At 49.8% G+C, this 15,472-nt stretch overlaps 1 long non-coding RNA gene across 2 annotated transcripts; it reads left to right on the forward strand.

The window, feature by feature from the left end:
- Positions 1–13,314: 13,314 nt before the first annotated feature.
- Positions 13,315–15,249, forward strand: LOC127343372 (uncharacterized). 2 transcript variants are annotated; one of them, XR_007877207.1, is made up of 3 exons: positions 13,315–13,676; positions 13,874–14,167; positions 14,276–15,249. It is a non-coding gene; the product is annotated as an uncharacterized lncRNA (long non-coding RNA). The 2 variants fall into 2 exon arrangements; XR_007877208.1 differs by having other exon boundaries at positions 15,080–15,249.
- Positions 15,250–15,472: the final 223 nt, after the last annotated feature.

Below are 15,472 nucleotides of genomic sequence, written 5' to 3' on the forward strand. Positions count from 1 at the left end.
GCGAGGAAAGCCGTGAGGAAAGTGGCTGCCAGGAAGACCTTGAAGCGCCAAGCCCCTACTCCTGCTCAAGAAAGCCTGCACGTAAGTTGATCTATGCCTTGACTAATTTCGTCTGTCCTTCCAGGCTTATACAACATGCTTGTATTTCTTTTACAGACCTCCACTGAGGAGAACCCCAGCGAGGAGGCGCAGTCCAATCGAAGGGACTCGAGCTCAGGTGATTCTGGAAGAACCACCACACAGAGCCAGACGGACTCGCCAGTGTCGGCTTCTAAGAAAAGGTCAGCTCCCGAACCTGCTGCCTTTCAAGCTCCGATAAGAACAGGGTCGCGCGTGAAGCGTCGGTGCGTCAAGAGAGCTCGCAAAGACCAACGAGCTTCTTCACCAAGCCAGGAGGTTTCAAATGTAATTACTCCCCTGGTTTATATTTCATGCTATCCCATTGTCACTCGGATCGGCTAATCACTTCCTTTTGTAGACCAATGAGACCTCTAGCGGAGACGTCGAAGAGGTACTGATGCCATCCGCCACGCTAGACCTCGCAACTTCAAAGAGCACGGCTGATAAGGTGGCCAACCTCACCAAGCCCACGGAAAAGCCGATCACCACAACATCGGCTGTCCCTCCCACCTTGGGAGAGGTATACTCCATTCCCTTGGCTCTACCCTTTTCCTTTTGTTGTATACTAATGCTGTTCTTGTTCGTCTGTCAGGGTTGTGATCTCTCAAGCTTGCTGACGTTCGACCCTGAATCCATCGAACCAGCTACTTCCAAGGCAGGTGAAGAGCCAAGTCCTAGCACGGCCCATGGTCCACTCCAGTGTCTCAAGGCTTTGCTCTCCTCCTCAGTTGAGACCCTGGTTGAAAATCCCGAGGAAGTAAAGGGCATTCTCGAAGACATCCAGCCCCATCTCCCAGTGACACTGCAGGTGAAACTTTGGCCAGCTGTGACTCTGTCGGTCTTTAGGTCAAGGGTGCAGTCGGCTCGTCAAAGAATTAACCTTCGCCACGCCCAGCTACCGTTGAGAGCCGATATTGCAGACAAGTGTCAACGGCTCAACGAGAAAAAGGCTGCCTTGGACACCAAAACTGACACCTCTGCCAACAGTGCTGAACTCGACACCCTGCGCAAGGAACTGGAGAACCTTGAAGAGAGGGTCAGGGTGACCAAACAGCTTATCCACGACAAGGAAGCTCTTATTGCCCGCTCTCAAGAGGAAGCAAAAGGCCTCACAGCGGATCTGAAGACCGATCTGGCTGAAATTCGTGCCCTGAGCAGTCACCTGGTGACGGGAAAAGACGAGGACGACGAGGTTGAGATTGCCGAAGTGGATCGTATCCGCGCTGACGCCCTTCATGCCCTCAACGCGTTTCTTCAGTAGAGCCTCTCCGTGTAAACTGATAAATGCTTTGTTGAACTTGTACCTCTAGAGTCGATGGCTGTGCATCGGCTTTTTATTTTGAAGTTGATGTCTTTGCATAGGCTGTACTTGTATACTGTTGTCTTCGCGTATTTTCTCAAGTCGATGTCTGTGCATCGGCTGTACATTTTTTTTTTACTGGCCAATTTTTCTATCGGCCCCCATATTTCACTGTCCATGTATCGCACATGTTCATCTGATTAGGTTCCCCCCGAGCCGAATCTGCCAGGTTACTGCAGATATCGGCTCTGCAGTCATCCAAAGAATTATACCTGAACATCGGCTCCGTCACACCAATGTCGACTTCCTCTAGTTCATCAGCCGATGTAAACCCATACCCTAGCTTTCCGTCACCTGTTAGATCGACGCTGAACACAGGCAAAACGTATGGCGAGGATAATAATATGGGCCGATTGCTGGAATCGGTCCCCATTTTGATTGCATTGATCAATGAAGGTTTACATCTTGTTCGTGCGTCACTACGACTACGTGGCTTGCTTGAGACAAGATCATCACTTTTTATTTTTTGGGGCCGATCACAAGGATCGGCCTTGCCACATATGTCCATAGCCTTTGCTCTGGTTACACGGTCAGGCCGGTGGATAAGACCAGCCTCACCCCGTTTTTTTTCACGTCGATGCGCTCACAGTCGTCCAAAGTGATTCCGGAGAGTGGCTCTTGGCCTGCCGTCTCCCAAACGTTCATGCCAGCCATTGAGATCTCGGCTGAGTCATCTGCGTGGACGATTTCTACTGCATCTCCATCCCACTGTATTAAGCATTGATGCATCGTGGATGGAATGCAACAGTTGGCGTGGATCCAATCTCTCCCTAGCAGGACAGCGTAGGTGCTCTTGCTATCGACAATGAAGAATGTCGTATGGATGACTTTCCTTCCTACGGTCAGATCCACGTTCAGAACACCTTGTGCCTCTAATGCTTGGCCGTTTAAATCGCTCAATGTGACGTTGGTCTTGATCAGATCTGAGCTAGAGCGTCCCAGACGACGTAGCATGGAGTATGGCATGATGTTGACTGCCACCCCGGTGTCGACCAGCATCTTGTTGACTGGCTGCCCATTGATATAACCTCGTAAGTACAGGGCCTTCAGGTGTCTGTAACTTCTTTCTCGTGGCTTCTCAAAGATAACCGGCCTGGGGCCGCAGTCAAGTTGTGCCACAGGTGCCTCTTCGGTTCCAGGAGCACAAAACTCCACTGGAAGGATGAACACCATGTTTGTGCCAGCCGATGTCTTATCATCGGCTTTCTTCTGTTTGGGGCGCCACTCTTTCTTCTGTGGTCGACCCTCCTCGTCCAGAGTTCGCTGAATTTTCGCGGCCAGATCAGGCCGCGCTTTCCTCAACGTATGTAGGCATAACCTTTCGGCTTCCTCCAAGCAACGTAGTCGCTGCACCCTACGTTTTTGGGAGTGGCTGAGTCCATCAGGGCACCACCTTGGACGGTGGTATTTATCTTCTTCTTCTTCGTCTTCTAATTCCTCGAGATCTTCCACCCGAGAGGACTCAGCTTGCTTGTTCCGAGATGGGAGAGATCCTAGACGCTTGAACACTGACACGTCTCCCGTGCCCTTCCTCTTCTGTCTACATTCTGGGCAGTTGCCGATTGTGGGCAATCGGCTCATTCCTGAATCCCAGCAGTGTTTGAAGAAGGGACAGTCCCAGTGCCTGTCCACGTCATCTTGCTCTCTTGACTTTTCCTTGGCATGGCGCTCATATCTTTCATCGTCTCTATCATGCCGACGATTTTTCCTGGCGTCCCTGCTAGCCCGACGATCTCTTTCGTCGTCGTCGTTGTATCGCCGGCGTTGGTCGTACTGACGCTCATATTTGTTGAGGAGATGATCAGAGAGAGGTCGCTGATATCGCACATTCTTCACTTCTCCCTCTGTGATGTAGCGCTTGCCATCGTTTCGCAGCCGATCGCGTGGAACGGCTTCCTCCTTGTCCTTGCCACGAGAGCGGGTGCCCTCGTCTCTGTCCTTACCAGAGTGGTGCCCAGGCCCGACCATGTTAATGCTGAACGAGAAACCCGGCTGGCACCTCCCAGGGTAAGTGCACTCCACCATGTTAACGGCGGGGAAGGGGTGCGTGTCGACTTTCATGGCGTACTGGCTGAAGATTAGACGCCATTGTTCTATCGCCATTTGGATCTGCTGACGCCACACCCTGCAGTCGTTGGTGCTATGGGTGAACGTGTTATGCCACTTGCAGTATGACTTTCCGTTCAGCTCCCGTGCCGTGGGGATTTTGAGGCCTTCGGGTAACTTTAGCTGCTTCTCCTTGAGTAAGAGGTCGAAAATTTGCTCAGCTTTGGTCACGTCGAAGTCAAACCCTCTTGGAGGACCTTGTGGCTTAACCCACTTGCAGGACACGGGGCTTGCCCCCCGAGTCCATTCAGCTACTGCTACCTCTTGATCTCCTGCAGAGCCTTCATCTTCCTCTGTCTCAACCAGGACTACCGCACGCTTGAATTTGTCCTGGTACAACTCTGGGTGACGCTGTTCATATAACTAGATGATACCCCGCGCGTTGCGACGGAAATATTTGCTACACGAATTTATTAACAGTCTGATAGACACAAATGGCAACTAATAGATGAGTTTTGTGATATTGCATCTGAGAATGCTATGTTCGGTCAAAATATAAGTTGATATACGACTCCCATGTCATGTATAAATCCACTTATAAACCTATCTATGATATGAAGAATCCAAGTTCTGACATTCTACATTTGGTAGTATCTAAGGCATGACCAGATGAAGAATAAACGGAAGGGCTGGGTTTCAGTTCCATCTGAAAGTAAAGCACGTCTATAGTAAAGGAAATATATGTATGTCTTATGGAGAAGCCACCATAACGGATGTAAAACTACAACTCCTGCGAAAAAACGATGCTAGGTCCGATAGCATAAGTGCGGAAGCCAAACAGAGGTTAATTGCATAGGGACAAACTAGCACAAATGCCCGTGCGTTGCACCGGGTGAAGAAAAAATCTACAACACGCAAATGTAGTATTAGCATTTTTTCTATCTGGATTTACACCATCTTTCAAACGTAAACTTACTGATCAAGTTCTATCGACAGGGTATGGTCGTTAAAATATTTCTTTGTTGACTGACTTTATCGTAATTCACCTAGACCACGGATAGTTTCAGTTTTCAAAATCATTTTTTAAGGGATGGAGCGAATTTCTCATCTAAATTCACCTAGAATTTATGGAGCAACAAAATATAGAAATTGCTTAGGTAGAAATCGCTTTTATTGGAAATTTGTCGAGCACCTGGAGAAAAAAATAGCAGCCAGACCGTGGTCGTCCTCGAACTGCTGCAAGTGTAAAGAAGTTCTGACAATGCGTTACCAAGAGAAGCCGCGTGAATACGTGATGAAGAGATTCTTTTCCTTGTACCTGTTGAATCAGTTGAAGTACTACTGGAGGCAGGCATGTAACTGAAGCAAGCGGATTCACATCAGTAGATGGAAGTATGGAACAGCAAAGTTTTATTGGCGTCCGCTCAGCTTGAAAGTTTCGCCGACACAACACGTGGAGAACAATTAATCAGCGAAAACTCTTGCCGGTCGAGCCGAGACGGACGTACTGAAATTTTTTGTCGATATGTTCCATGGGATGAGTGCTTTCCGTGAGACTCACGTAGATGCAAAGCCAAGGCCGGTGGAGTCAGGGGTAGTCGGGTAGGCGCCGGCTGGCAGTAGCATCTTGACGAATTCGACGGCGTTGCAGGAGCCGCTAGAGGCGGCACAGTGAAGCGCGGTGAAGCTGTCGTCGCTGAGCCAACATCAGAAATCGCTGTAGCCATACATAGCCACCATTACGCCTTGCTCAGGCCATACCATAGGCTAACCTCATCGGCCAGTTAGTTGCTCGCGCCCCCCGCCGGCGCTCCCTTCATCCAGTCAACGTTATCCAACGCGGCGAGCTCCAGTAGGGCGGCCAGCTTGTTCATACGCCCGCCGCCGGCTGTCTGCCAGGCTCGAGATCTGGTAGGAAAACCGACTTTGCTAGAGATCCATGGCCGCTTCGACTTCACGGTGGTCGAGTTATATGTGCGCGGGCGCACGTGTGGGCACGATTTAGGTACAGAGTCCTATCCGGTTGGCTATGCAAACCACGTCAATCATCCGAGCCGTAGCACCCACGACTCCACGAGCAGGTGGGTTAGTCGATCGTTTGGAGCTCGCACACGAAGCGTTGACGACGTCGTTCTCCAAGGAAGCCAGTCTGTGGGCTCACACAAAGGACGGTTCTTTCAGGCCAATCAATTCTTTCAACGTGAACGCTTTTTTTGATTTGATGAACTCGAGAAGGATGTTAATGGCTTCCGTCGGTAGTGGTATCTCCATGGCAACGACTCTGCAGGCTGCACTGCTGCAGCTTCACTGTAGATCGTCAATGGCGTTCGGTCATCAGCCGGTACACCTGGGGGGCACGGGAGCCTCCACTCGGTTCAGGTGACGGCGAGCTCACCAGGGAGGGGGTGCGACCTCCACGCGGTCTTGTTTCCGGTGACGGCAAGCTCGCCGATGTCGCGTCTCCATGGAGCAGGCCATATCGTCGAAGTCCATTGTCGCGATAGATTTTCTTCTTGGTTTCGGGAGGCCAGGGATACTTCGTACTTGTGGCTTTTATTGTCCCGGCGGTTTGCAGACTCGATTTCGTATTGTTATCCAACTCCTGTAATATCCGAGTTTCGTAATATCCGAGTTTCTCTTGATGTTAGAGGTAAGAGCGACGGGTGAGCCAAGAATTCACGCACGACGGACGAAAGCAGCAAGGACGGACGAAGCGGACGAAACCGCGGAAACGCTTCTCCCTTTATTATTAGGTACTAGCACAAAACCCGTGCGTTGCTACGGTGTTAAGATTATTGCAACCTCTGGCAGATGGTTTGAAATTGATCATAAAAAACCTATTTGACCAATTAGTGCTAATTTCACATTAAGTTATATCTTAGTATATGTCAATGTTATTTAATGTTGATTAAGTAATGAGTGTATTATATATTTAGAGCAAATGACTATTCTTTACTTGCCCACATGTTTACATATGATGGCATAAAACTGAAGGAAGCAAGTTCAAGAAAAAAAAGTTAACATTGTGTGGCACTACTCGACAAGAACTGAATGGCCGATGCACTACTCTCTTGCTTTATTTGCACGAGTGCACTATACTTTCAGTTGTAATAGGGGTAGCAAATTTCTATCTTCACTGAACTTGCTTCTTCGACGAACATGTTCAACAGAAGTAACACATATAGCAGGGATTGGATCAATCGGGCATGACAGAGCCTGTTGTAGTAGGCGTGAATCGAGACACACACGACGCATTGATGGGATGGGATTGCCCTCATCCCTTTGTACTAAATCCCTGAAGCGTTCATGCCTAATCTCTTTCAATTAAATAAAAAATTAAAATGTTACTCCCTCCGTTCCTTTCTATAGTGCCTATAGATTTTTGGCATTTGTTTCAGAATATAAGGTTGTAGCTTAGCTTTTTTTCAATTACCCCCTCCCCATTCAGTTTCCAAATCGTTCAGGTCCGAAATTTGTTATGGTAAGTTAGTAAGATATGGATTTCCCAAATTTTACGTTGATCTCAAATCGTTCAGCTAGGGGTCTTGTGTAAAAAATACTCTTGCGCTAATTTCCGTGCCAAAAAACTATAGACACTGTAGAATGGAACAGAGGGGGTATTTAATAAAGGGAGAGGCCGGTCGGCCAAGGGCCAGGCAGCAGCCAAGCCCACCGACTCACCCATGTCGCTGACTTTTTCCGCTAGCGCGCCGTCCTCGCCTCATTCTCTAGGAGGCGGCAGCTTTCTTCAACCTCCAGCCGAGCCGCTTGCTTCATCCAAGGCACGACGACGGCTGTGCCAAATTTCCTATCGATCGTCAACATCGGACCATGCTCCACTCCCCGTCCTTTTCTCAGCCAACTTTGCCTCTATTCCTCGTTGCGCTCAGTTCTGCTTCCAGCGTTTAATTACAGTCCGTGCAATCCTCCCCTTGCATGCATGCATGTCAAAGTCCCTCGAGGCGGGGTCTCTTCTGTTTGGCTTCTTGGCTGCCGACTCAGCTCGATCATCAGCAATTTGCAAAACTATATAAAGTGGTGGAGGGGATTTGACGGAGCGCCCCTGACCCCCTCCTCCCGCACCCCTCCCAAACCCTAAACACACCCCGCCGCCGCCGCCGCCGGTAGCGCCTCCGGGCAAAGGCCGCGGGGCGTGGCGGCGGCGGCGGCCTCTCCTTGTTACCGCGCTGGGACGGCGACCGGGATCCCTCGACGCTCGCTGCGGCGGGGCGGATTTGGTGCTGGGCGGCGGCGACGGCCGACCTCTCCGCGCGACGGCCGAAGCGGCAACCCCTTGCCTTCCGCCGGATCTTCACCGCAGCACGCCGGAGGGGCTGGTGGCGGGCAGCGGCCAGGCCATGATCTGCGCCACTTTTCCCCCCCGCCTCTCGGCCGTGTGTGGAGGCGATCTCGGGTTTCTCTCGCGCCACGAGGTCGCCCGGGGCAGCAGCCTTGGGTACGACGGTGGAGGTGGCCATCTTCTTCGTCGGAGAGGGTCGGCCTGCGGTTGGTGGTGGTGGATCCATCGATCTATCACCGCTTTCCGGCGGCATGATGGAGGAGCTTGGAAGCCGGCGTCGGTGTCGCCGGTGGTGGGTTGGAGTGGCCAGCCCGGGATGGTCGCCGACGTGGGGGTCCGACCTGAATAAAGGCGGCGGTCCTAGGGCCTCTCTTGCGTGAAGAGGAGGACCTACCGGAGGCCTGGACTCGTGATCTGGCCGGAGTGTTGAGTTCCGGAAGGCTCCGCCGATGAATGTAACAGTGCTTTTGCCTGGAGTTTGTTGGATCGGAGATATTCGGTCGTGCGCACCCATGTTTTTATTCCGACCGATTGGTTCTGGAGGGAGCGGCGCGAAGCTCTTTTTCTTTGATTGACATCAAGTGACTATGGATCCATGATGAAAGTCGGAAGAAGAGAATTTCATGAAGGCCAGAGGGGAGGACTAGCTAAGGGAGGTTCAAGTCTTTGTGATGTTGAGGGACTTGCTTGGTGTTTCGGGCTTCACAGCAGCGGTATGAAAGTGGGGGCGACAACACAGGTGAAGTGCAGAGTCCTACCTTTCAGGGTGAAAACCCAAGGTCTGGCCTTAATTGGTTGTGCCTGGCAATGTCCTTGGTGGAGGCATTTGTTTTGAGAGCGGGGACTAGTCTGCAATTCAGGTGTTGTCTTGGCGGTGGATGTATTGCTGTTGTTAGGCCCGAGATACTGTAGCGGGACTTTTATTTCTTAGTTTTATTTTCTTGTTTTTGGCTGTGTGCATCCGTAGTGCCATTAGGGTGGTGCGTTGTTGCAGAGGCTGGGTGTAATTGGTATCTTCTTGATATTAATATATTCCCTTTATCGAAAAAAATATAAAGTGGTGGAACTCAATTTAAGGAGCCGAGGTGGGACTATCTAGCACGAGTTATCCAGCTGGTACGGTAGCATCTGGTACGGCGACCAAGGCGTGCATATGGGCTGCATATACGAGCCGCAATATTTTGCCTGGCTGGGCCAAGGTTCATGAGCCCAACCTCCTCCCGTCAGAGCAATCATGAAGGGCCGCGACGTTCTCTTGAACCGTTCATTGACTAACCGGTGGCAGAGTTTGTAATTTGGATAGAAATTTAAGGGCAACTCTAAAACGGACGAAAAAAAGAGGGAGAAGCCTTACTTTCTTTATTAGTAGGTAAAGATAGATATAGACTAGGAAAAGAGCCCGTGCGTTGCACCGGGAAAACACAACAAATAAGCTGTTGGACAATACTTCCAAAACAAAATCTAACATTGCCTTTTAAATGTGTACTGTGCACTATTAGTAGCATCACGATTGCCTAAATATTTATCTCCAAATCAACATCAGGTATAGCTTTAGATTTATTTAGCATACACAAATGCAATTAAATTTACGGAATAAAGTTTAACAACGCCACATCAATTTCAAGTCATTTCCTTGTGATGGTGAGCACGAGGATGTGAGACCTCAACATTGTCGAAGTTCCATCAACGACAAGCTCGCCGGGAGGTGTGCGGACAGGACAGTGACATACGTCGATGTGGCAAGTATCCGGCTGATGCCGCCCATCCATGGCACATTATAACTTGATGGGCTTCTATGGGGTCAGCCGGGCGCCATGGATGCCACACCCAAGTCAACATCATTATTGTGAACTTTCCTGTGACCACCTACAGGAAAAGCATGAACTTGGAAAACAATACGTTAAGAACGGAGACATCAATTAGCTAACCAAAGCTGATCATGAAACTTCAATAAATGTGCAAAACAAGCATCTTTTCATCTCAATTTGAAACCAGGAAGACACATTTGATCCTTGCATGAAGTTTGTGCAGTACATGATTTTTTTTTTTTTGAACGCGGAGCGCCCCGAAGGGCGTAGAAGCATCGTTAATTCCAAGCGGTGGGTGTACAGGACGTTACAAAGGACCCCATGAAAAAGAGAAATAACACATAGGTCCCTGGTAAATGCAGAAAAGACCTCAGAAGGAAAAAGAAGATTGCAATCAGGTCCTTCTCTATCCCCACCGGCGAGCAAGAGACCAGAGAGCCGCCGTCGGGCTTCAAGGCGGGGACGGCACCACTTGCATTGAAGTCGACGATGAACGCGACCTCCAATCTCTGAGAGGGCCTCCGATGGAGGTTGAAAAATCGCCAAGCTTCACTGGCGTAGATAACGGCTAGCAGGATCGCCGCCGATGTGCTGCTCGAAAGTATCGCTTCTGAAGAGCTCCGGTGCCACCTCCGCCACCCACCCGTCATGCAAATTCCCCTGCTTGTCACCACCTTGGCGCTTGGATCCAGGGAAAGCTGCAGATGAGGCAGAATCGAAGAAGTAGCAGGGCCTACTCTGCATCGCGTCGATGAAAATGACCCGCCTGGCCCGAAGAACCTGCCACGGACTCGGGAAGACGAGCGTTGATGATGGCGACGCCGGCGGACCCAGAAGATGAGCTTATTGAGGAAGTCATCCCCGGATTTTCTTCCTCCTTTGACCGTCCGCCATGGACGAGAGCCAGGAAGGAGAAGCTCCACGATCTGGTTGCCGCTCACATGCAACCGCATCGGATGACGAAGGAAGAAGGGGAGGGCCTTATTGGCGAAGATGCCACGCCACCACCTCGCCTCCTGCCGCCTCTCCTGCCACCGGAGAAGGACAGCCACGAAGAAGAAGGCGAGGACGGGCCGGATCTGGCCGTGGGGATCCGGCCTCCTACTCGCATACTCCACAAGGGTAAACAACAGAGAAAACCATCCTATACTACTATATACAGGCTGCCAGGCGCCTCTCCATCCTCCACTCCGGCCGGCGAAGCCGACGGAGGAGATTCTGGATCGGGCCGGCGAGGGAGGTGATGAACGGCGGACTCTCAAAGGGGGCTAGTTACTGTAGCGAGGTGAGAGGGAAGAAAGTGCAGTACATGATTGAGAATCGAAACTGTAATGAGGAGCTGCCTGCAGAGAAAATTAGCCAAAAAAAACATTGAATCAGTTCGCATCTCATCTCACATCCATGGCGAAAAAATTTCTGTAAACCTCACCTAACAAAAAACTTGACACTCCTACCTTGTGTTGCAGATTATGTTGGGCTGTTCGAAGAGGTGGTGCATCATCTGATGTTGGGCTAGGCGTCCTGGCAGTCATCGATCGCGTCACAGTTGGGGATGGACTTGCACGTACGCGAAGTCACAATCGTCCTCCTTGGCCAGTTGGCCACACGTTGTTGCACTGCTCTTGCAGCAGCTTCTTCCCGATGCGGTAGTAGTGGTGGCGCACGTTGGCCGTCTCGTGCGGCCACAAGCACACCAGCCGCCTGGACGCCATCGGCGCGGCAGAGGCCGCGTATTCGCGCCGGCCCGGCGTTGCCTATCCGTCTGCTGCATTGGCTAATCCTGGCGCGCACAGCGGATCGAAAAGCACGCACGGATGCCGCCCACGAGTTCATAGCGATGCCATGTTGCTGAGTCGATGATTGGACCAGATGGTTGGTTGCTAGATACAGATACGCCAGCACGAACTTCGAGTAGATTGGATCCTTGATGAAGAAACTCTCGCATAACTCGGTTGACTCGCGACAGGCAAACGAAGTTGATCGATGGATACCTCCATCGAGCGCAGTGTATATATGAGTGTTTCTGTGTTTGGCAGTCGCACGTGGACCTGGACTCTGTTTGAATAGAGACCGGACCGGGTACGTAAGGCGTATGTTGTAGGAATAGAAACTCGATCGATGGACGAAGGGAATCAACGGACCGAACGACGGAAACACTTCTCCCTTTATTATTAGGTATAGATATAGACTAGCAAAAGAGTCCGTGCGTTGCACCGGGATAAAATGAGTTCTACATAGACATCTATTGCAAAAGAGAGAGAAAATATTTTCCATGTCTTATTATTAGTCAAACTCGGTGCCTCGTTGAGGACCCCGACCCTATATATCTTTTTTCCATGCTTCCTTCGTGTGAGCTGTGATTCGAGAGTCGCGGGCCACGTTGAGGACCCTGTAGTAGCCCCTGGACACTTTCTTCCTCTTGCCTAGAGAGGGGCAGAGAAGCCCATCTCCTTCCGTTTAAGGCCAATGATCGCTTCCATTTAATTAGGCAACCGACAATTCTTAGTAACCAACCAAATTAGCTCACACCCCCACATAGTAGCCAACCAAATTAGCAAATCAATTTCCGACTTGGCATCGCTTGTTGAGTTTCCGACTTGACTTGCTGATACTCAAGCAATTTTTAGACATATATAAACTGGTGGGGCTCCGTGTAAGGGAGCAGTATGGGACTAAACGGACTAAAACGTGCCAGGTCTTAATTAGAGATCATGAGGCTATCACAAATTCACAATCGAGTATACTACGGCCCATCAGAGGTCCGGCCGAACCAGCCAAAGGCCCAGGCTAGCCACGTACGCACCCAAATATCCTCTTCTATCGTTGACCACACACGCACGCATCTCATTCGCCAAGCTGATAGCGTCGTCTCTGGCCGCGCTCCACCATCCGTCGATGTCCCAGCCGCCTCTCGCGCCGCGCCCTGCTCCAGTTCTACTGCGCGTGACCCCGCGGCGAGCGACGCTGCTGCGCCCAGATGTGGCCACGGCGAGCGACGCTACTGGCGCTGGGATGTGGCCGCGGCCGCCCGCGCCCCTTGCAGAAGCTCGATTCTCGACGACCCAGCAGTTGCTCGACGACGTCGCCCGCGCCGGATGTGGCCGCGGCGCCCGCAGATGCTCGCGCCGGATGTGGCCGCGGCCGCCCGCCGCGCCCCGCAGACGCTCGACGACGTGGCCGGATGTGGCCGCGGCGCCCGCCCGCGGCGAGTTCCGTGCGCCCGTCGCCCTCCGCGCCCTCGCAGCGCTCGACGACGTCGCCCGCGCCGGGATGTGGCCGCGGCGCCCGCCCGCTGCGAGTGGTCGAGTTGAAACGGACACGGTGGAGGAGGAAAAGAAAAGACGCAAACGAACCGGTCCCACGGTGGCAATTTGCTGTAATATGGGATTTGGTGGGAGGGTAAAACCGTCCCAAAAAAAGTTGGACGAAAAATCTGGCAGAAACCTTAGCTCCTTTATTATTAGGTAGGTATAGATATAGATTCACAAAACTAAGTATATCTCTACTACTAATAAAGGAGCAAACATGAATTTTTCTAAACGCCCCAACAAAACATACCAGACCTACTAAAACCGCACCATCAGGCCCACTAACCAGTGTTTTGCATTAGCCTAATCATTCTCTTTTATGTGCACTTAGTAAATAAGTTTGACGGACTAATACTCTGCCGCAGAGGAATATGCCAGCGGACGAAAAGTTCCGCAACCCTCGATCCAAAATTCACGGGAGCCCTCTTCCCACTTCCCTCGCGATTGCATCTCATATAACAGAAAAAAAAGGATTTTTGCTCACGATCTCCCCGGCGAGATCCATCGGCGCCGGTCGCCATGCGCTCCTCCCGCACGCTACTCCCCGGCTAGGGCACAAGTGCGACGGCGCCGCGCCGGCAGGGCAGCAGCTTGATGCCACCGCGCATGCAGGATTGCAGCTTGACACCTCCGCGCCGCCGCGTCGCCTTGGCCACGGCGAACGGCCCAATCCGGCCGCGTGGCCACCACATCCTGCACCGACCGACGATGCCGCGTCTCCTACCCCGAATTAGGTATTTCTGTTTTATGCCGAATTTGAATATATCATGATGCTCTGATGAACGACCTCTTCGTTGAGGATGACAATGGTTCAGAGACAACATCTCCCCAGCCCGTATCCGATGCATGTGCAGAATAAAGTTAGACCATTGCAAGGCACGCTGTACTGACATGTTTGTGGAACTAATCTGAGTTTTGTTGGTCCTTTCAGTTACTGGAAACTATTCATCCATTGGGGTTGGTGCTGCTTTGGGTCGGCAGGATAATGTGAAGAAGAAGCACTGACAACTTCATTATGAGTCAAAGCTTCTGCTACAGTGATGGTGAATTGAGTTATGTTGCTTCTTTTTCTTTCCTGAAGTTGGCATTCCACACTTGAAGTGGTTTGGCGTGGCGGGGAGAGTACAGTGTGATGGTGATTGATCTTCTTGGAAAATACTATAAGATTTGTTCAACTACTGCCGTACAAGGTTTTCTTTGAAGACTGTGCTCCACTGATCAGATGGTGAGAACACAGTTGCTTCTTGCTGAATCTGTTCAAATCAGTATATTGTCGTTTCTTACTTTAGATGGATTTCTTGTGTGAATATATCCGTTCTTGCAAATGTTTCAGACTAATGAATCCGACGACATGCATTCAAAGGGAATTTCTTCATCGTGATATAAAATAAAACCTAATAATGTTCTTATGGGACTTGGTAGGAAAGCCAATCAGGTTTGCATTTATATATATCTAGGTATTTGCTAATAAATTCTACAATCTTGACTCCATCTTGTTTGAAGGCAAATGTTGTTGATGTGTTCTGTTACTAAAACACAGTGCCTAAAGACTTATGGTTTTTGTTCCTGAAACAAGGTCCAAGAACGAGGCTGCAGTACAGAAACATAAATTGACTGCTAAATTACTGCAATAGCTCCATCGTGATTTATTTGGATACTTGGTCAGTTGGTCTATATACATTTCACTAATCATATTCACATGGCACATGATTCATATTTTTATTGTATTTGACGGCTTCAATTCCTTAATCTCTATTTACATTAATTTATCATAAGACAAATCTTAAGGTGTTTTCATGGACTATTTAACTTTACATGTCTGTCGAACATCAAAATATGCGGGTGCTAAGAACTGAGTAGGTCATTATTATTTGTGCATTGTGGTACCAAAGAAGCACTATACCTTGCTCATTTCGAAATGTTGTTTAATCTGTTAGGCTAACACAGCCTATTTACATCGTTGACGTTTTCATTGATTTATGAACCAGCCTTTATCTATATTTGGTAGTTGCAGCCTTGCAAGTATACCAAGTTGATAGTGAATACATCTTCAAAATCTGTGCTAATTGTTCACTTTATTTGGCAAGTCATGTGTTATAGTGCTAGGAACAAAATCTAATACTATATTTCTGCGCAGGTGGATGTTCGTAGCAACATGTGTTTTGGAGGGATTCATCAGGCTTGTCCAAATGACCTTCTCTATACAAAGGAATTTTTTTTTGTTCTAAAATTGCGTTGTAATGTCATATTTAGTCTTTTTCTTATATACTGTGTTAGACTAAAATCTTTTGGCGATGATGCTTCCGAAAAAAAGCAATTTTGCATGATTGATTGTTTTTGAGGTGTCACCAAAGATGTCACGAAAACACGAGAAATGTTAGTGGTTTGTCAAATTGAGCTTTTAATCAATGGCCTCAAGAACTAAACATACTAGATAATACCCCGCACGTTGTTGCGGGTCTCCTTAGAAATTATCAAAGAAAGAATATTTGAAATAATATGTGAGCACTCTAAGCATCGAGTAGCCCCA

This window comes from Lolium perenne, chromosome 3 (assembly GCF_019359855.2).
Source record: "Lolium perenne isolate Kyuss_39 chromosome 3, Kyuss_2.0, whole genome shotgun sequence".
Lineage (NCBI taxonomy): Eukaryota > Viridiplantae > Streptophyta > Magnoliopsida > Poales > Poaceae > Lolium > Lolium perenne.